This window comes from Cervus canadensis, chromosome 9 (genome assembly GCF_019320065.1).
Source record: "Cervus canadensis isolate Bull #8, Minnesota chromosome 9, ASM1932006v1, whole genome shotgun sequence".
NCBI lineage: Eukaryota > Metazoa > Chordata > Mammalia > Artiodactyla > Cervidae > Cervus > Cervus canadensis.
This window is the reverse complement of record NC_057394.1, coordinates 28,031,975-28,054,399: the sequence shown is the minus strand read 5'-3', so window position 1 is coordinate 28,054,399 and position 22,425 is coordinate 28,031,975.

Genomic DNA, 22,425 nt, shown 5'->3' with positions numbered 1-22,425 from the left:
AATGAAATAAGGGGGATTTTGGCACGTGTTTAAAAGGAAAGGAAACATTTGTATAGTGTATTTTTCCCCTAACTGGACAGTAAGAAATGGCTCAAAATATAAATGTTATGGGTCTATTTGCCCCTGAGAGGTTTGGGATTTAGAATGGACAATTGGGATTAAAGACTAAAACTCTGTAAATCAAATGTAATTTTTAAAATAATGAATTTTCTTCACATTTGGTAAATAGAATTTAAAATATGAAATTATCTATATAACTGATAACTATTTATAATACAATGTAGAGATAATAATACCCTTACAATTGTGCCATTTTAAAATAATATTTGATTGAATATTTTTTGAATCAGTAATGAAAGCACTCAGCTCATTGCCCAAAAAACAAGATACCTCACTGCAAGGATTGACTTTGATTTCTAAGAAAACTAATAAAACAAAATTTAGAAAAAAAAAACTCATCAGTTGTTTTAGGCTTTATGAGATTTCAATAAAGTGCTAAAAGCATCGGAGTAAATGCCAATCTACAGGAGCACATTAATGTATTTAAGAAATCGGTGAAATTTTAGATCAGAATCATCTGGCAAAAATTTCAAACTCAGCAGCTTCTTGGACACAACCCAAAGCAAAGTATTCACTTTTTGAGTCACAGAAATTCTTATGGGTTAAATAACTATATTCTTTTGTTTAGAGAGCTTGTATATTATATATATTATTACATATATATTTAATAAAGCACATTATATATTTCATTTCAACCTGTATCTTCAGAGAAGTTATTTAAGTACATCATTCTCTCCTTCTATGCACTATAATGTGTCTTCACTGATAATATTTCCAGGATATTCCAAATTTGGGATCCATGCTTTATTCACTTTTGTATTACTAATATTAGTAAATTGGACTGCAAGAAGATAAAACCAGTCAATCCTAAAGGAAATCAGTCCTGAATATTCATTGAAAGGACTGAGGCTGAAGCTGAAGCTGAAGCTCCAATACTTTAGCCACCTGATGCAAAGAACTGACTCATTGGAAAAGACCCTTATGCTGGGAAAGATTGAAGTTAGGAAAAAAAGGAGATGACAGAGGATGAGATGGTTGGATGGCATCACCGACTCGACAGACATGAGTTTGAGCAAGCTCCGGGAGTTGGTGATGGACAGGGAGGCCTGGCATGCTGCAGTCCATGGGGTCGCAAAGAGTCGGACATGACTGAGCTACTAAACTGAACTGAACTGAATGGTAGCAAATATATTTTCCTTAATTATACATTGAATGAATAAGTAAATAAATCCATTGAATGATGACTAAAATTAAAATTTTATTGATCTTTAGGATACAATGTGAAATACCTTAGGAATAATTGATGTAGTAATTAGTACATTTACATTTGCTTCCATTAAACCCTCAAACAGCAATAATGACAAAATCCTACTAGGATCTGGTATCATAAAAAGTACTGTTCGTGTTGAACAAGTTTTTATTTCTGTAGACATTCAATAATACTAACTTAAAAAATACTAACGCCCATTCTGTGTTACTTCTATGTTTCAGGAAACGCAAACCACTGACTTAAACAAGCCATTTCATTTAGTAGCTGAAGCTATTTGGGTTCACAGACTTTAAATTCCTTTCTTTCCTCACACAGTTAATTTATGTCAGAGCCAGGAACTGGTCCAGGCTTCTAGAATCTAATCTGGTACATTATCTCTTAGAGTCCTCTACTTCCCTCCTTGGGCCATTCTTCTGAGTGAGAACAATACAAAAATGAAGAATGAATGGGACTGGGTGAGTCAATTGTCAGAGTTTAGTGAATAACCCAAAGGTTCAAAGTTTTCAGAATAGTCCTGAAAGTTAATTCCCTGAAAGTTAATGACATGTTATTTTGTTGCCTTATAAATAATTGAAATACAGCATACAATAGTCAAGAGCTTAGTCCCAAAAGTATAATGCAGACAGAGTTATAATGAGGGAACACAATTATTAATAAGAAGGCTTAGTGTGGCCAGTGTGTATTAAAAAGCAATACACAATAAAAGTGGTGATGCTGAGTTTTTATTTTTAAGGTTCTGAGTATTATTAAAGGGGAGAATAAATGATTGCAGATAAGGAAAGAGGAAGAAAATAAATATAACTTTGCAAGTAAGGGAGAATATTTCATAGATCAAATGGTAAAAAAACAAAATGAGATTTTGATAGAATTTGCATTATTTACTGTAAAAAAATCTACATAAAAATGTATTGAGGTCCTCAACATGTTTAGTATTCAAAGAGGAGAATAAATACCTGATAATATTTAACATATTGTCAAATATTATTATATGGTAATGATCTAAGTGTTTTGTAAATTTTATATCTTTTAATCCTTAAAACAGCCCAATGAGGTAGCTGTTATTATTGGCCCCATTCTTTCTTGAGAAACCTGATGAAAATACTTTTAATAAATTGTCCACGGTATCATAAGTAGTTGTCAACCTTGATGAGGTTCAAAGTGGTTATTCTGAGCTCAGACTGGCACTCCCTGAACATTACACTCCGCTGCCTCTGAACAACTATGCTATATTCTGTCAAGAGGTAATTCTAGAATCATAGAAACTATGAAGTAAATCAAATAGAAATAAAATAGTAAAAGAACATAAGAAAGAATGTTATTTAAAACGGGAATAGTGAAAGCTTAACTAAATGAGTGGCACTCAAAATTGGCTTAGGAGGTCCACAGATAGAAAAGGGAGAGAGAAAATAGTGTTCCATGAACAAGGACACAAAAAAGTGATTATTCAACTGCCTCAGTCTACATTGTAGTCATAGTATCTTGCAACAGATTCTTTCCTAAACTTAATATTTGGATTTTTCATCTGCTAACTCTTCTTTTCTACACCCTCAAGGTTCAATACCATTAACTAATTATTCATTTATATACTCAGCCCAAATGTGGATAATTTATATTATCTTCCAAGTAACTTTCCTAAATGAATAGGAAACAGAAATCAAGATGTAGTCCTTACCTAACACAGAGTATGCAGTACTGTGTGGGATGCAGAAAAATAAAAATGTACCTATAATTTACATGCTATTTAGGGCTTCCCTGGTAGCTCAGCTAGTAAAGAATCCACCTGCAATGCAGGAGACCCCAGTTCAATTCCTGGGTAGGGAAGATCCTCTGGAGAAGGCATAGGCTATCCATTCCAGTAATTCTTACATGTCCCTGGTGGCTCAGTTGGTAAAGAATCCTCCTGCAATGTGAGAGACCTGGGTTCATCCCTGGGTTGGGAAGATCCCCTGGAGAAGGGCATTATAACCCACTCCAGTATTCAGGCCTGGAGAATTCCATGGACCATATAGTCCATGAATTTGCAAAGAGTTGGACATGACTGAGCAATGTGTAGGATGCAGAGAAATAAAAATCTAATCTATAATTTGCATGTTATTTGGTAGAAGTAAGCCTGAGAGTAAGAAGAATCAAACCAAGTCTACAGAGGTTCAGGGAAATATTCCTATGGAAAGAGATGCTAAAGCACTGAAACACAGCTGTTGTGTTGCGCTCATTCGAGCAGCTGTGTGCAGCTCTTTGCAGTCTCGTGGACTGTAGCCAGCTAGGCTCCTCTTTCCATAGGACTTTCCCAGCAAGAATAGTGGCATAGGTTTCCATTTCCTATTGCAGGGGATCTTCCTGAACCAGGGATCAAACCCATGTCTCTTGTGTCTCCTGCATTGGCAGGTGGGTTATTTACCACTAGTGCCATTAACATGTATATTTTAGGAGTAAGAATTGGAGTAAAATGAAATTCTAGGTTAATGAAAAAATATGAATTATGGAGTAGAGAAAGACTATACACCATTCTCTAACCCAGATGTTGCGTCACTCAAAACTTCCCTGTTTGTGAGACAAAGATTTTATAGCACACAGGGTCAAGTAGTACAACTGCTAGTTGGGTCTTTCACCTGCTAATTCTTATTATCTACAATCTCTAATAAGACTTGAGCTCTGTGAAAAACATCAACACATCAACAAGTTCAGGAAAGACTGCCATACTGTATTTCAAAAATATTTTAAAAACAGGAAAGGCTGTGCAAATGAGGTACTAAAAAGGAACTTTAACAAAATAAGGGGTTGAAATGAATGATAATAAATGTACATTGCACCATACACCTATCTAAACAAAGAGGAACAAAATCAAAATTTATATGGTTGTATTTCAAGGAAAGAATAGCCCCTGGTAGACAATGTGGTTGGCATGATAGTCCAGTGTAAACTTGTCACCAGTTAAATATTGAAATTTTCACACAGAATATGGTTTAAAAATAAAAGTTCCAGTGTAAAGTAAAATAATATTTTGAAAAATACTTTGCTAAAATCTTAGTGTGGTCTCTTCTCACAAAGCTTTCTTCAATTTGCCCAGCTAGAGTAAGATACTAACTTGTTTAAGCTCCAGTAACATTATGTACAAATAATGATTACAGTTCTTACCAAATTTTATAACATATTCCACATTTATTTCTTTTTCTAATACACTAGATTTCAAACCCATTTCAATGAAACATGCATGAATTAATTAACTTATTAACTAATTAACTGATTAAAAGATTGAGCACATATTTTTGGATCCTGTTCATATGTATATGCAATTTGTTTTTATGCATTATTATTTTATGAATGACTAACTTAGAAGAGGAAAACTAGCTCAAATTTCTGTAAAATATTTCAGATACAGTATTTATAACTATTGATTATATATTTGAAGGAAAAACAAGCTAGTGAAGCTTCATCTCTGACATCCAGTCTTTTTAATATTTTACTTTTAAATTAAATAATAACCACCTGTATTTCCTGTATTTGCTTTTCTATTGGAAATAAAGTATAAATAAGAATGTGCTTTCCTGTTAGCTCAGATGGTCACGAATCTGCCTGCATGCAGGAAATCTGGGTTTGATCCCTGGAATACTCCCAGGGAATAGTCCCTGGAAAAGGAATAGCTAGCTATCCACTCCAATATTCTTGCATGGAGAATTCCGTGGACAGAGGAGCCTGGTGGGCTATAGAATACATGCAATCATATGGATATTAATTCAGAATATTAAAATATTACATACTAATACATTTTTCTGTGATTTTTATTTTGTTAATATTTTATCATATTCCAGTAAAATTATCTAAGATGGCACATTCTAGTTTGTATTATCACTTTGCCTATGTATCAAGGCATTCTTCTAGAGCAAGTTACTCAACAAATAAGTGCTGAGGTCCTTCGATTGAGAGTCCCAAGAGTCTAGGAACATAAACTAGGCTGACAAAGCTTCTCTATACACAATGTATATTCTAGTTCAAAATTTTATCAGTAATTGAGCTCTTATTCAGCTTCTAATCAGCCCTTTGATATTCTACTTTGCAATATTCGGACTAACATTTTTCAAGCCAAACGCTTTTTTCTCATCATCTGACCTCTTTTATTTTTTGCCACATGAACACACTAGAGGAAGGTAGAAAGGAAAAAGATGGGTGTACTGTTTTCTTTCTGTTTGATTGCTGTTCCAGTTGATATCACTATGTCATTGAATATTCGCCTTGAAAGAAGCCCTTTGATCCATTTGCCAACTTTGTATAGCACTCACAAATAGTCTTGTTATACTCTCTCAGGACTATCATTACTATCCAGACAGTGACCCCCTGCTCAGAGTCCTGCTCTGTAGGCTTATAACTCCTAATGTAATCAGCCCCAGGAAGTACCCTCTCCTTGGCTGACAAAAACTCTCCTTCTGAGTGTCCATCCTGGGGTAATACAAATATTACCTGTTTTACATGAGTTTTCCGTTTATTTTCCCTTACATCCCCAAATTATGTAACCAATCAATTAAATAACCTATATTAAATTTTCTCTGTTGAAATACTTAGTGTGGTTTCACTTTCCCTGACTGTATTCTAATTGGTATTAGATTCAGTATTTAATATTAAAAGTGATCCTGAGGAAAAAAAAAACCATAAACATGTGATTATGGATTTGTTTGGTTATGTTTTGTCCTGGAGGCAGTACTGAGTTTTTTTAACTAAAAAATGGAATATTAATAGATTGTCTTGATAATAAAATTTATTAAATTAATATGTCAGAATACTAATATTAATGTTTTAGATTCTAATAATAGTTATAAAAGAGATGTGGAATAAAACTCTGTAATAAGCCAAATGAATATAAAAGCACTTTTCAGATATGCATAAAGATGTTAGTTTGCATTGACGAATTGACTCTAAGATTTTGCCTGATTGTTTGACTGAGATTTCAACTTGTTTTTGGTTACATTCTGTGAAGTTGGGAGGTCAATACTTTCTTCCTATAGTACAAGAGAACAGAATTCAAAGCCTTAAGGAGTTAGAAATTTTGTAATTTTGTTTAACGTATGTTATGCCTATCCATTCATTCACTCTATTCTCTAATCAAAAGAGTGAGCCCTTCACCAAGGTATTGAGAACTACAATTTTGAGGAGATTTCCAACATACTAGGAATCTCTGTGGCATCTCTCTTCTGAAGGCTGGATATTGTGGAGGGAGATGTTGTCCTTAAGATCGACTTCAAGATGGCAGTAGTGTCCAAGATAGCAGCTCAGGATGACGAGGTTGAGTGGCAACACTTAATACTAAAAAGCAATGTTGATATTATTTCCCTAATGAGTAGTTACAACAAACTGGAAAGATATTTGACAGTGGGAGGTGAAATCACATCTCTGAGGGGATTTAAAAGATTACTGTCTGTATAAAATACTTGAAAATTCTGGATTGGTGATTACTAACATTTTAAGTTTAGTTCAGTTGTTTGGTCTGTGTGGAAGCAGATGGATTTCAGAAAAAGACTGAATGTGAGTTATTGTTTATATTTGTTTTTGCTAGAGGAAATTATACAAATACTGATCAAGGAGATGCTTTATTATTTTTCCCAGCATAGAAGATCCACCAGAGGCAGGCTGTTGTTGCCTGACAGGTACAACTGTATACCTTCATAGTCTGTTTCAAGGCAATATTTATTTTTCTTCTTTTGTCATATTCTAGTCTTCTTTTGTCATAATCTTTTGTTAATGATAGCATTAACAAACCACAGAACAATTCACACTGCTCACCTATATTTATGAAACTTTGCTTATGAAATATAATGTTCAGAAAGTAGCAATTGCCATAAAATGTAAGTAAAAAGTAAGAAAAGTGTGAGCGAAAGGTTAGAGTTAAATCCCATAAAAATGAGGGTCTTGCCGTCTCATTAAATGATATGAATATCCACTGAACTACAGCATATAAATACAACCTATCCAAAGGCACTTTGTATCATCTACTTCAAAAACAATATGTTTTACATACTTTGTGTAACAAATAAGACTGGCAAGGTTTAGTGAGGGAGGCTGAGGGCAAGAGAAAACTCTTTAGGAAGTGCCACTGTAATAACAGCTATGATGTCATATGAACTTTGCACAACAGTTCCATTGGTATTAATATAAATGTCTGTGGAAAAATAAAGGGCTGTTCTGTGAAATACTTGGCAAAGCTCAACAGGGCACTGAGAACTCCTAGGATTGTTATGAAGCAAAGTATTTCCCTCTTCTACATATAACATTTTTTAAATTTCCTTATGAGAAATACTTTCTGGCTTCAAACTGGGAATTTTAATTATCACAAGACATCAGATCATGCAGCTTATCCTAACAATTTGGTTGTGTATCTTCTGACTACCAGATCATAAGCCATCAATCATCCTGTGTAAATAATTCATTAAGAGATCAGGCTCAAGCAGGTAAATAATGTACAAAGAAGTTTAATGAGCAGGTCACTCAGATTCCTTTACTATTTTCTCTTGAAACATTGCCACTCCTCTTCTCACAGCCTCTTGCAGAGTTCCTTATGACAAATTGACTAAAAGGGAAGTAACATAGGCCTTTTTGCACATAATGTATCTAATCATCAAAGAGACTGCTGCAGTAACTTCAATCACAAATGTGTCCTTGAGAAGACAATGATAAATGGAAATCATCTGAGTGGGCAGAGCATCAATCCACAATGTTTTGTAGAGTCTTTGTCTGGATCAGTAAGTAAATAGATACATAGATTAATATGCATTTATATGTGGACAGTGGCTAATGGTTTGGCTGTATGATCAGAAATTTGGAAAATGAGTCAGAAATAGAATTGCAAAGTTGGTGACAATGGCTTCAGAGAACTATGTCAATACCCTTATTGGACTGAGAAGAATATGAAGCCATTTGTCTACCACTGAATGCTTACCTGACAAAAGTTCACCTAATTCAGAGGAGGCTTTCAATAATCAGCTGGATAAATGACCCCTCTTTTGGATATCAGTCTCTTTTTCTAACCAACTTAATACTTAATATTTATTTATAAATTGGCTGTGGTAGAAAGGATAGTAGTTCTGCATGGTCAAACAATATGGAATTTCACCTATAAGACTCATTTCACTTATCTCCACAGCTAAATGTCTAACTTGGCAATATCAGAGAAAAGATACTGAGGCTCTGATATGGCTTTTCTGCTAATGTTTTGGTAGCATCACCATCTATAGATTTATTGCTTTTGAACAAAGGAAATATTTGAAGCAAATTAATGAGGAAATGGGCTTGTGCCATAAAATTCACAGGTGTTTTCTTTTTTCACACACTTAATCATCCCAAGCAGCTGTTTTGACAGAAAAGCGAATGACCCAGTAAACGTTCAGTTATACTGCCAGTTGACAAGTAATACCATGAAGCTTTACTATTCTATATTACAGGTATGTGATCTATGTTTTAAGATAGATATCAAAATATAGGCAATATTCTTCCATTGCCAGAAAGTATAGATTCAAGAATCAAGGAGTGAAATGAGAAATTAAATTACTATTGTTTTAGCTTTCTATTGCTGCCATAACAAATTATCACAAGCTCAAACATTCACTTAAAACAGTATGAATTTATTATGTCAGAATTCTGTCAATCGGATGTCTGGTGAGCCTGGCTACTTTCTTGGCTTAGCATCCAAGAAGACTGAAATCTTGTGGCAGCAGATACAATCTTTTCTAGATTGTCTGGAAACAAATCCACTTCAAAGCTCATGCAGAAATTTTGCGTCAGAATCCAGTTCAATTTGGTTGTAGGACTAAGGTCCCCGTTTCTTTTCTGGATGTCAGCCAGGGTTTCTTATCTTCTCATCTCAATTTACACACATACTCTGTCTCACTGTATTTGTCCTCTATCTCAAAAGCAACAATGAGTATTCTCTTTCATTAAATTTCAATCTCTTTGACCTCTGGAGCCTTATGCTTCATTTCTCCTCTGCACCTGTCTGAATGACCCTTCTGCCTTCGTCTTCTGTTTTTAAAGATTCATATGAATACATTGAACCCACCTAGATAATCCAAGATAAAGTCATATTGAGGTCATCTGATTAGACATCACTAATGTCTCCACAGAATTACCAAGATTAATGTTTGTTGAATAACTAGGAGACAGTATCTTGGTCAGGGAAGACATTTTTATAATCCTATCTGTCACACTGATACACCTGACAATTCATTTACAAACCTTGCCCTGTACCAAAACATGAGTTTTTTTTCTTTCTACTAGGGCACAGAAAAGTGGTCCACTGAAGTGGAGGTTGAAGTCATCACTTTGCCATTTTGAACCCCTTATTCCACGGAATGAGCAAAGACTGGGATAGTTATGGGCTGATGTGATTGACTGTCATGCCCATAAGGTAGATATGTTGCTGATACACACTGGGGATAAGGAAGAGTGTGCTAGACCCCACAGATTTATCTTGGTACCACAGGTTAACTTAGATCCCACAGGTTCAACAGGTTTAACTTCCATGTTTAAAAGTAAACATTAATAAACTAATAATACGTTAACAAACTGCAGCAACCTATAAAAGCCGGAAGACAAAAAGGTTAGATCTTTCAGAAATAAATCTTGTTATCATCCCATAAACTAAACAACATCAGCCTACTGAGAATGTAAATTGGTAATAAAAAAAGGAATTAGAAAATATTGGCTGTATCAACTATGGGCTTATGTTTAGAGAAAAAAAATATATTGTAGCAGGTATGCATATGCTCACTTTTCTTGTAACACACACACACACATGACTATACCATCCAATTTGTTAATTTCCACCTCTTATTTTATCTTTTATTATTGTGTAAAATGAAAGTTGTCTGTTAGAAGTGAATTTTACATGTAGTCTTTATATTGCAAAATATAAATATCAGAGAGGTGTTATAACACCAGTAGAGGACTAATTAAAAGAAATCAGAGGTAGATAATATGATATTTTCTGAGTTGAATAAAATGAGTCTTAGCATCTTGTACTGTCTCTTGGAAAGCATCTTGTTGTCTCTGCATGAAAAGCAATTGCATCGTGTAGGCAAAAGGATAAAGTTGTTTTTGTTATTGGATATGAGTTCATTATAAAGAATATACATGTGGATATAGTGTACAAAAAGGATGAGATATATTGATTATTAAACATTTATCTCTCTGCTGCAGCATATCATTTGCTACCCAGCTTCTTAACCACTAACTAGATAGCATCCCATGCTTAGCAGTCTAATTCTCATTTCCACTGGGCCCATTTCTCCAAGTTCTTAAAGTACCACCAACAGTCAGTTTATTGTCTTCCCAGAAGTTTAAGCCTATCTTTGCAGGACCAGTTCTGTGAGTTCTTAGATTCTTGGAGTCTTTGCCTCTTATTTTTTTATGATGCCTATAGTGGTAGCAGGCTGATGCTTGAAGTTGCAATGTCTGTGTTACTTGAGTGTTGTCTTTTATTTTTCCAGTTCTCCAATATTTGTGAAAATAATTCCATATATTTAACTCTCTACTGAAATATCCAGCATGGTTTCTGTTTTAGTACTCTTTCAGAGAAAGGGAAATAGTTAATAAACAAATAAAGCAATATAATATTTAAAAATGAGGTTAGAGAGAGTGGATCAGAGTGAGATGAAGACATAGAAAAGAAGGCAGGAAGAAAATCAGATGGAGGGAGGAGAGGAGGGTGAGAAAGAAGAGAAGGAAAAGAAGGGAGGCGTTTCATATAGTAGAATTATGAAGGGAATAAAGCAATAGGGTAGAAATTGACTATGTTGAGTAGTAAAACTTCATACAGTATGATTGAGGAAGAGCTTCACAGGTGGTGTTAGTGGTAAAGACCCTGCTTGCCAATGTAGGAGATGTAAGAGATGCAAGTTTGATTCCTAGTTTGAGAAGATTCCCTGGAGGAGAGCATGGCAACCCACTCCAGTATTCTTCCTGGAGAATCCCATGGACAGAGGAGCTTGGTGGGCTAAAGTCCATAGGGTCACAAAGAGTGGGATATGACTGAAGTGACTTAGCACACATACAGCACATGACTGAGGAAAGACTTCAGGAATGGGACATTTGAGTTAACACCTAACATAAGTAATTCAGGAGTAAGAGATCAGGAGAAGAAACTCACAAAGAGGGAGCAATAAGTGTAAAGCAATACAGTGGAAGTGAGATACATTTAAGGGACTGGATCTGATAGAGTGCCTGATGAACTATGGATGGAGGTTCGTGACATTGTACAGGAGACAAGGATCAAGAACATTTCCAAGAAAAAGAAATGCAGAAAAGTAAAATGGCTGTCTGAGACGGCCTGTGAAAAGAAGAGAAAATAAAGAGAAGTGAAACACAAAGGAGAAAAGGAAAGATATTCCCACCTGAATGCAGAGTTCCAAAGAAGAGCAAGGAGAGATAAGAAAGGCCTCCTCATTGATCAGTGCAAAGAAATAGAAGAAAATAATAAAATGGGAAAGACTAGAGATTTCTTCAAGACAATCAGAGATACAAAGGGAATATTTCATGCAAAGATGGGCTCAATAAAGGACAGAAATGGTATGGACCTAACAGAGCAGAAGATATTAAGACAAGGTGGCAAGAATACACAGAAGAACTGTACAAAAAAGATCTTCACGATCCAGATAATTATGACGGTGTGATCACTCACCAAGATCCAGACATCCTGGAATGTGAAGTCAAGTGGGCTTAGGAACCATCACTATGAACAAAGCTAGTGTAGGTGATGGAATTCCACTTGAGCTATTTCAAATCCTAAAAGATGATGCTGTGAAAGTGCTGCACTCAATATGCCAGCAAGTTTGGAAAACTCAGCAGTGCCCACGGGAATGGAAAAGGCCAATTTTCATTCCAATCCCTAAGAAAGGCAATGCCAAAGAATGCTCAAACTACCACACAATTGCACTCATCTCACATGCTAGCAAAGTAGGGCTTAAAATTCTCTAAGCCAGGCTTCAGCAATACCTGAACCATGAACTTCCAGGTGTTCAAGCTGTTTTTAGAAAAGGCACAGGAAACAGAGATCAAATTGCCAACATCCCATGGATCATGGAAAAAGCAAGAGAGTTCCAGAAAAACATCTATTTCTGCTTTATTGACTATGCCAAAGCCTTTGACTGTGTGGATCACAATAAACTGTGGAAAATTCTGAAAGAGCTGGGAATACCAGACCACCTGACCTGCCTCTTGAGAATCTGTATGCAGGTCAGGAAGCAACAGTTAGAACTGGACATGGAACAACAGACTGGTTCCAAATAGGAAAACGAGTACGTCAAGGCTGTATATTGTCACTGTGCTTACTTAACTTATATACAGAGTATATCATGAGAAACACTGGATTGGAGGAAGTACAAGCTGGAATCAAGATTGCCGGGAGAAATATCAATATCCTCAAATATGCAGACGCCAGCACTCATATGGCAGAAAGTGAAGAAGAACTAATGAGCCTCTTGATGAAAGTGAAAGAGGAGAGTAAAAATGTTGGCTTAAAGCTCAACATTCAGAAAACAAAGATCACGGCATCTGGTCCTACCACTTCATAGCAAATAGATGAAGAAACAGTGGAAACAGTGGCAGACTTTATTTTGGGGGTCTCCAAAATCACTGCAGATGGTGATTGCAGCCATGAAATTAAAAGATGTTTACTCCTTGGAAGAAAAGTTATGACCAACCTAGACAGCATATTAAAAAGCAGAGACATTACTTTGCCAACAAAGGCCCATATAGTCAAGGCAATGGTTTTTCCAGTGGTCATGGTGGATATGATAGTTGGACTCCAAAGAAAGGTGAGCACCAAAGAATTGATGCTTTTGAACTATGGTGTTGGACAAGACTCTTGAGAATCCCTTGGACTACAAGGAGATCCAACCAGTACATCCTAAAGGAAATCAGTCCTGAATATTCATCGGAATGACTAATGTTGAAGCTGGAACTCCAATACTTTGGCCACTTGATGTGAAGAGCTGACTCATTTGAAAAGGCCCTGATTCTGGGAAAGATTGAAGGCAGGAGGAGAACGGAACAACAGAGGATGAGATGGTTGTATGGCATCACCGACTCAGTCGACATGAGTTTGAGTAAACTCCGGGAGTTGGTGATAGACAGGAAAGCCTGGCGTGCTGCAGTCCATGGGGCCGCAAAGAGTCGGACACTATTGAACAACTGAAATAAACTGAACTGAATAAAAGCAAGAACAGGGTTGGCATCAAAACAGGCTGTGAAGCACTTCAATGGAGATAATGAATAAAGTAAAGAATGTAGAAGATGAATCTGAAATATATAAGGACAATATCATCAGGTCAGGCCTCCAAAATATTTTTTAATATAACATAAATCTTGGGGAGCAGGTGAGTGTGCACATAAACAAAATGAAAGTACTAAATTAAAATAAATTAAAATCAGCTATTTATAGACAATGTATACTAAAAAATTTATGACTATTGGCTAATCTGATATTCTGTTTTCTGTATCTATTAATTGTTCAACTCAATATCACCTCAGTCCAAGAAATATACAATATTTATTAATGGAAGAGACCATTTCCTAAGTTCATATTTTTTTATAACCTATGTTGAGAAGCAAAATTAATGCTTGAAAATTTTATGTTGTATTTAATTTCATTTTTTAAAGTTCAGGGTTGAAATTCATATATAGCATTTGTTAATGACTTTAATTCCAAACAGGAAAAGACACATGATTACGATGTATTCAATAAGGGCTCTGAATCACAGTCGTGGGAAATACTAGCATAACTCAAAACTCTAGTTTCCTGCTGGAGAGACCAGACCTCTGGCCAAAAATGAGGAGCAAGGAAATATAATCTGCTTGCTTATGACAGAAATGCTTGAACAAGTAATGTCTGTTCCAGCAGTGGACATAATAGCCTGGTGTGATTGTGATACTGATAAATGTTACGGTGATTTTCCCATCAGCTTAGTAAAGACACATCATTTTCAGCATGGAGCATAACATAGTTTAATTCATGCTGCAAAGCAGAATCGATATGAGGATTTGAGCACTGGGAGAGCTGTTATAGAAATGCTTAATTACCCATTCAAAATTTTGAGCCTAAATATTATTGAAATCCAGATGGCTGATTTAAAGCATACCACAAAGGATAATTGTAGAATGTCCCTAAAGTGTTCGGATGTAATTGAAGTATCATTTGACTTTTCATTTGCAAGATAAGCAGGTTTTCGTGGTATCCTTCTTATATTTACATAAAAAGGATTTCTTAGTGGGACCAGAAAGTTTAGTGATGAAATAGAACTTTTGAAGCAGTAGCAGTCAAGTTGAGAAGTAGTTTTCCAGATAAGACAAGGAGAACAAAACATGATAGATAAGAGGATGAAGACCTCTAGCAAAATAAATCAGTTTCTTCTACTGTAGAGGGAATTTGTTCAGTGAAGTTTAATTCTCTGATGACTATTAATTCATATAATTTTGCAGTGTGTATGACATCCATGCTTCATTGTCTCAGTGAAGCCATTGAATTTGAGTGATAAATTGAAAATATTAGAGATTGATGATCCAATTAATGAGATTAGCAGAAGCAGAGTAGAGAGCAAAAAATTTAACTCAAAGGAGATAAAAGTTCTCTACCTGTTTTAACATCTACTGGTAGACATAATTTTTGTGGGCACTAACAGGTAAGAAACTTTTGAAATGCACTGAAAGTTTTATATTTACAAATAAGAAAAATAAAGCCATTTTAATGGCTGTCATTTTATTATTTTATTTTCAATATAAAAGTCATAGAAGCAATAACTATGGCACTGGATATATTATATTGTTGCTACATAGTACATTAAGATAATTGCATGCCCTAATGAGGAGGCCTTACAAATAGCTGTGAGTAGCAGAGAAGTGAAAAGCAAAGGAGAAAAGGAAAGATGTACCCATTTGAATGCAGAGTTCCAAATAATAGAAAGGAGAGATAAGAAAGGCTTCTTCACTGATCAGTGCAAAGAAATAGAGGAAAATAATGGAATGGGAAATACTATGGGAGATCTCTTCAAGAAAATTAGAAATATCAATGGAACATTTCATGCAAAGATGGGCTCAATAAAGGACAGAAATGGTATGCCTAACAGAAGCAGAAGATATTAAGACAGGGTGGCAAGAATACACAGAAAAATCTTCACAACCCAGATAATCACAATGGTGTGATCACTCATCTAGAGCCAGACATCCTGGAATGTGAAGTCAAGTGGGCTTAGGAAGCATCACTATGAACAAAGCTAGTGAAGGTGATGGAATTCCACTTGAGCTATTTCAAATCCTAAAAGATGATGCTGTGAAAGTGCTACACTCAATATGCCAGCAAGTTTGGGAAACTCAGCAGTGGCCACGGGAATGGAAAAGGCCAGTTTTCATTCTAATCCCTAAGAAAGGCAAAGCCAAAGAATGCTCAAACTACCACACAATTGCACTCATCTCACAGGCTAGCAAAGTAGTGCTCAAAATTATGCAAGCCCGGCTTCAGCAGTAACTGAGCCATGAACTTCCAGGTGTTCAAGCTGTTTTTAGAAAAGGCACAGGAAACAGAGATCAAATTGCCAACATCCAACGGATCATCGAAAAAGCAAGAGAGTTTCAGAAAAACATCTATTTCTGCTTTATTGACTATGCCAAAGCCTTTGACTGTGTGGATCACAATAAACTGTGGAAAATTCTGAAAGAGCTGGGAATACCAGACCACCTGACCTGCCTCTTGAGAATCTGTATGCAGGTCAGGAAGCAACAGTTAGAACTGGACATGGAACAACAGACTGGTTCCAAATAGGAAAACGAGTACATCAGGGCTGTATATTGTCACCCTGCTTATTTAACTTATGTGCAGAGTACATCATGAGAAACCCTGGGCCGGAGGAAGTACAGCTGGAATCAAGATTGCCGGGAGAAATATCAATAACCTCAGATATGCAGATGACACCACCCTTATGGCAGAAAGTGATGAAGAACTAATGAGCCTCTTGATGAAAGTGAAAGAGGAGAGTGAAAAATTTGGCTTAAAGCTCAACATTCAGAAAACAAAAATCATGGCATCCGATCCCATCACTTCATGGCAAATAGTTGTGGAAACAGTAGAAATAGTGGCTGACTTTATTTTTTAATCTCCAAAATCACTGCAGATGGTCACTGCAGCCTTGAAACTGAAAGACGCTTGCTCCTTGGAAGAAAAGTTATTACCAGCCTAGAAAGCATATTAAAAAGCAGAGACATTACTTTGCCAACAAAGGTCCATCTAGTCGAGGCTATGGTTTTTCCAGTGGTCATGTATGGATGTGAGAGTTGAACTACAAAGAAAGCTGAGCGCTGAAGAATTGATGCTTTTGAACTGTGGTCTTGGTGAAGACTCAAGATTCTGTTGGACTGCAAGGAGATCCAACAAGTCCATCCTTAAGGAGATCAGTTCTGAATATTCATTGGAAGGACTGATGCTGAAGTTGAAACTCCAATACTTTGGCTACCTGATTCAAAGAGCTGAACCATTTGAAAAGACCCTGAAGTGGGGAAAGATTGAGGGAGGAGGAGAAGAGTACAACAGAGGATAAGATGGTTGGATGGCACCACTGAGTCAATGGACGTGTGTTTGGGTGCACCCCCGGAGTTGGTGATGGACAGGGAGGCCTGGCGTGCTACAGTCCGTGGGGTCACAAAGACACGGACACGACTGAGCGACTAAACTAAAACTGAACTGAACTTAATTGATCTTTGAGAGAATCGTCTTTGTCCCTCAAGTCATTTTAGGCACTATATGGATAGAGAAAGTGCTGCCAATCTATATCCCTCCAATTTTTTCCTGGAAAATCATGAAAGACATTTTTGCCAGAGAGAAAATGTGTGTATCACTTCACAGTATAAACTGATTCAAATTTCTTATCAAATGAATTTCTAGTACTATTGGAAAAATATCAGTTCATGGGGTTTATACCATGTTACAACATACAGTATGCGCAGTTCAATTTTCTTAACATCTTTGGAGCACCTTTCGTATGTTTTGTGTTATTTTACATATAAAAATACAAAGATTAATCACCATTATCCTCAAGTTACTCACATACCAGTGAGTCAAAAACCTAAAAAGTTTACAAGGATATACAATGAGAATATAGATAATGAAAGTCTGTAAAAAAAATGCCTCAGGAACACAGATAAACTTAGTTTTGTCTGATTTTATAATGTAGTTATTGTTCCCCACCCCCCAATCTGCCTATTAAAGTGATGTTAGGCTGGGAAAAAAATATGTGTTATATACATCATTATGAGGGAGAAAAAGAATTTCTGGATATTGTATAATGAAATTATGTAAAAGTTTTATGTATTTTATGTTTTTCAGGAAATCTGTGAATACAAAAAATTTACATTAGGTATCAGGTGTGTTCCCATGCTGCTCAGGAAGCTGATTCTTAGAAGGGCTCCACATCTAAGTGGTCTCTATTATTTCTGGGTCCAGTCAGGCAAACATAGATCATATATGATTTTTGCATGGAAATTTGTTAGAAGAATTGGTTAAATAGTGGAGAACTCTAAAAAATAATGTGAAAAGCACTAATGCAGAGAACAATCAATCCCTTACTGTTGGGAAACATCACATGATGTACTCTGCATATAAGTTAAATAAGCAGGGTGACAATATACAGCCTTGACATACTCCTTTCCCTATTTGGAAGCAGCCTGTTGTTCCATGTCCAGTTCTAACTGTTGCTTCTTGACCTGCATACAGACTTCTCTGGAGGCAGGTAAGGTGGTCTGGTATTTCCATCTCTTTCAGAATTTTCCAGTTTGTTGTGATCCACATAATCAAAGGCTTTGGCATAATCAATAAAGTAGAAGTTGATGTTTTTCTGGAACGCTTGCTTTTTCAATGATCCAGTGGATGTTGGCAATTTGATTTCTGTTCCCTCTGGCTTTTCTGAATCTAGCTTGAACATCTGGAGCTTCAGAGTTCACATACTTTTTTGAAGCCTGGCTTGGAGAATTTTGAGAATTACTTTGCCAGTGTGTGAGATGAATGCAATTGTGCAGTAGTCTGAACATTCTTTGGGCTTCCCTGATAGCTCAGGTGGTGAAGAATCCACCTGTAATGCAGGAGACCCCGGTTTGATTCCTGGGTCAGGAAGATCTGCTGGAGAAGGGATAGGCTATCCACTCCAGTATTCTTGGGCTTCCCTTGTGGCTCAGCTGGTAAAGAATCCACCTGCAATGTGGGACACCTGGGCTTAATCCCTGGGTTGGGAAGATTCCCTGGAGAAGGGAAAGGCTACCCACTCCAGTGTTCTGGCCTGGAGAATTCCATGGACAGTATAGTCCATGAGGTCTCAAAGAGTTGGACATGACTGAGAAACTTTCACTTTCACTTGAACATTCTTTGGCATTGCCTTTCTTTGGGATTGGAAAGAAAACTGACCTTTTCCAGTCCTGTGGCCACTGCGGAGTTTTCCAAATATGCTGGCATATTCAGTGTAGCGTCACTTTCACAGCATTATCTTTTAGGATTTGAAATAGCTCAACTGGAATTCCATCACCTCCATTAGCTTTGTTCGTAGTGATGCTTCCTAAGGCCCACTTGACTTCACATTCCAGGATGTCTGGCTCTAGATGAGTGATTACACCATCGTGATTATCTGGGTCATGCAGATCTATTTTGTATAGTTCTTCTGTGTATTCTTGCCACCTCCTCTTAATATCTTCTGCTTCTCTTAGGTCCATAGCACTTCTGTCCTTTAATGTGCCCATCTTTGTAAATGTTCCCTTGGTATCTATAATTTTGTTGAAGAAATCTCTAGTCTTTCCCACTCTATTGTGTTCCTCTATTCCTTTTCATTGATCACTGAGGAAGGCTTTCTTATCTCTCCTTGCTATTCTTTGGAATTCTGCATTCAAAAGAGTATATCTTTTGTTATCTCTTTTGCCTTTAGCTTCTCTTCTTTTCTCACCTATTTTTAAGGCTTCCTCAGACAACCATTTTGCCTTATTGCATTTATTTTCCTTGGGGATGATCTTGATCACTGCCTCCTGTACAATGTCACAAACCTCTGCCCATAGTTCTTCAGGCACTCTGTCTATCAAATCTAATTCCTTGAATCTATTTCAGTCAATACTAAAATCAGATTGATTATATTCTTTGCAGCCAAATATGGAGAAACTCTATACAGTACCAAAAAACAAGACTGGGAGCTGACCGTGGCTCAGATCATGAACTCCTTATTGCAAAATTCAGAAGAAGAATTGAAGGATAAATTGAACAAAATAGGGAAAACCATTAGACCATGCAGGTATGAACTAAATCAAATCCCTTACTATTATAGAGCGGAAGTGACAATGCCAAGTACAAAGGATAAAAATTATTATCTACAATTCAAGTGGCATTTATATGATTGAAGGATACATCTAGGAGTATGTATGATTTTTAGTGATTTTGGTTACAATTTCATAAATTTCCTTCACACTCAGAAAATGACATTAGAACATTAATAAGTGCAAAAACATTTTCTTATGGAATCACAGTAAATAAAGGAATTCATGTTATAAAAATAAATTTCACAATCTAACAGCTTTTAAAATGCTATACTATAATTACATTAACTATATTATAATTACAATTGACATATACTATAATTACATTTGATAGAAACATATACTGGTCTTTTCAGGGGAAATTAATAATGAAATAAACATCAATGTCATTTTCATCATCATCACCTCTACAGAAGGATTTCTCAGCCTTGACTCTATTTTCATCTTGGGCTGAATGATTCTTTTTAGAGAACAGTGTGGCTAGCTATCCTGGGGGTTTTAGGATACGTAGCAGCATTTCTGCCCTCTACAGACTAGATAGTATTAGTAACAACTTCCCCTCTCCAACAGTTGTGACAGCTGAAAGCATCTCCAAATATTACCAAAAGTTACCTGGGGATAGAAAATCAATCCTGGTAGAAAATCATTGCTCTATAGATAGCACCCTGGACATTTTTTAACTGATACATCAAAATTTTCTGTGCCTGTCACTTCTAAATCTTAACCCAATTTCTATACCTGTGGTCTAGTACTTTTTCCCAATAGAATCCTTGCCACAGTCTTTATATTGTTTCTCATGTTAAACATCCATGTTATAATTTTATCTTGAATTTATTTATGACCATTGTTATACCAGAAATTAAAAAAAAATAACTTTCCTCATATATTTTAAATTTCTATATTAATTTGAAATACAATATTTTACTGGAGAATTTTAACCCAAGAAGCCATGTTTTTTTACACACAATATATTTGATATATCAAAACTTTTTATAAATTAATCTGATTTAATTAAGCCAGTTATATCTATACATTTCAGACATGTGGGTGCATCCTATTAGTTTGTGTCGCTTTTGATTGGAAGACTTAATAGAACCATAAGGGTAATTATACATTAGTTATCATAACAAAACACCATGGGAAGATTATAATCTTTGCTTTTCTGCATAATGATATACACTTTCAATGACTGGGCCCTCCTATAATAAAAATTACAAAGGATTAGTTTCTCATCACTGATTTGGAAAGTGAACATTTAAGCAAAGGTTTATCTCTGCTAAATGATCTATACATGAGATGCTATGAGAGCAGATGGAATGTTCACTGATCTCTATCTGAATGTGTCAGGAGAGATGTGATGGGGCTGACTTTGGAAGCATGAGTAGGACCACATCCATGTCAGATTACTAGTGATATATTCCTTTATTCACATTACACAAAATTTTACTGCCTGAGAACATAAACATCCATTTCCTGAATTAATGGAAAATCCCTGGTAGGCACTGCACCAAAAAAGAAGAGCAAGTAACCTGAATTCATTCGCTTTACTCAGATTTCCCAATATAAAAAAATTGAAAAATTGATAAAACAATGATCAAGTCACATTAGAAAGCCTCTTGACCAAACTTTGACAACTTGCCATTGCCTCTGAAAACATGCTGACTGATTTTTATACAAAGATGAGCTGGTGGCAGAAGTTTCCTCTAAAAAGTCTGAAAACTTCTGCTTTCCCTTTTCTCCAAGCTGAATCGAGTGCTTAAGGTTAGGTGTTTGTACTTTCCCCTGTATGTTGGGCTTGATTTATAAACATTTAGATTAGTTAAATTTATAATAAATAAATTTTATATCCATATGTAAGACAAATAATCTTGTCTATGAACTGTGGAAAACATAATAAAGGGGAACTGCTAAAGCATCTTGGTAGGTGTCTGTGGATTGAGCTGACTAAAAAAATTGCTGAAGTGTGACAGTCTAAAAGAATTCTAGACTCAGATAACTTTAAAAGTGATGCATGTATAATTTCAAATTTTTTAAATGGAAGATGAAATTTCTGAATATTGTTTATGGAAAACCTACCACTCAAAACTTCAACTCATGAATGAAGACAAGCACATGCATGAAGGAAAGTGTTCGGATCCACATTCAGAATCTGATATGTGAATGTACATTTTACATGTTTTAAATAACAAAATAATGATTAAGTATAAAGTCTTTGAAACCTAAATATAACTGTATGTTTATTAGCCTAAAATTCTTGAGTAAATATAAATACATAAAAATGTTTTGATTCTGTTAATTATTGTGGTTTTGAAGACATGACAAATAAATAGATTCTGATGGTGTAGAACTTAATAAGGTTATAAAAACAGAAATATTCATTTAGTTAACTTTCAGATTTGAGTAGATTCCAGTTTCAGTTCAGTTGCTCAGTTGTGTCCAACTCTTTGCCACGCTGCCACGCCATGAACTGCAGCATGCCAGGCTTCCCTGTCCATCACCAACTCCCAGAGTGCACCCAAACACATGCCCATCGAGTCGGTGATGCCATCCAACCATCTCATCCTCTGTCATCCCCTTCTCCTCTTGCCCTCAATCTTTCACAGCACCAGGGTCTTTTCAAATAAGTCAGCTATTTACATCACGTGGCCAAAGTATTAGAGTTTCAGCTTCAACATCAGTCCTTCCAATGAACAGCCAGGACTGATCTCCTTTAGGATGGACCGGTTGAATCTCCTTGCAGTCCAAGGGACTCTCAAGAGTCTTCTCCAACACCACAGTTCAAA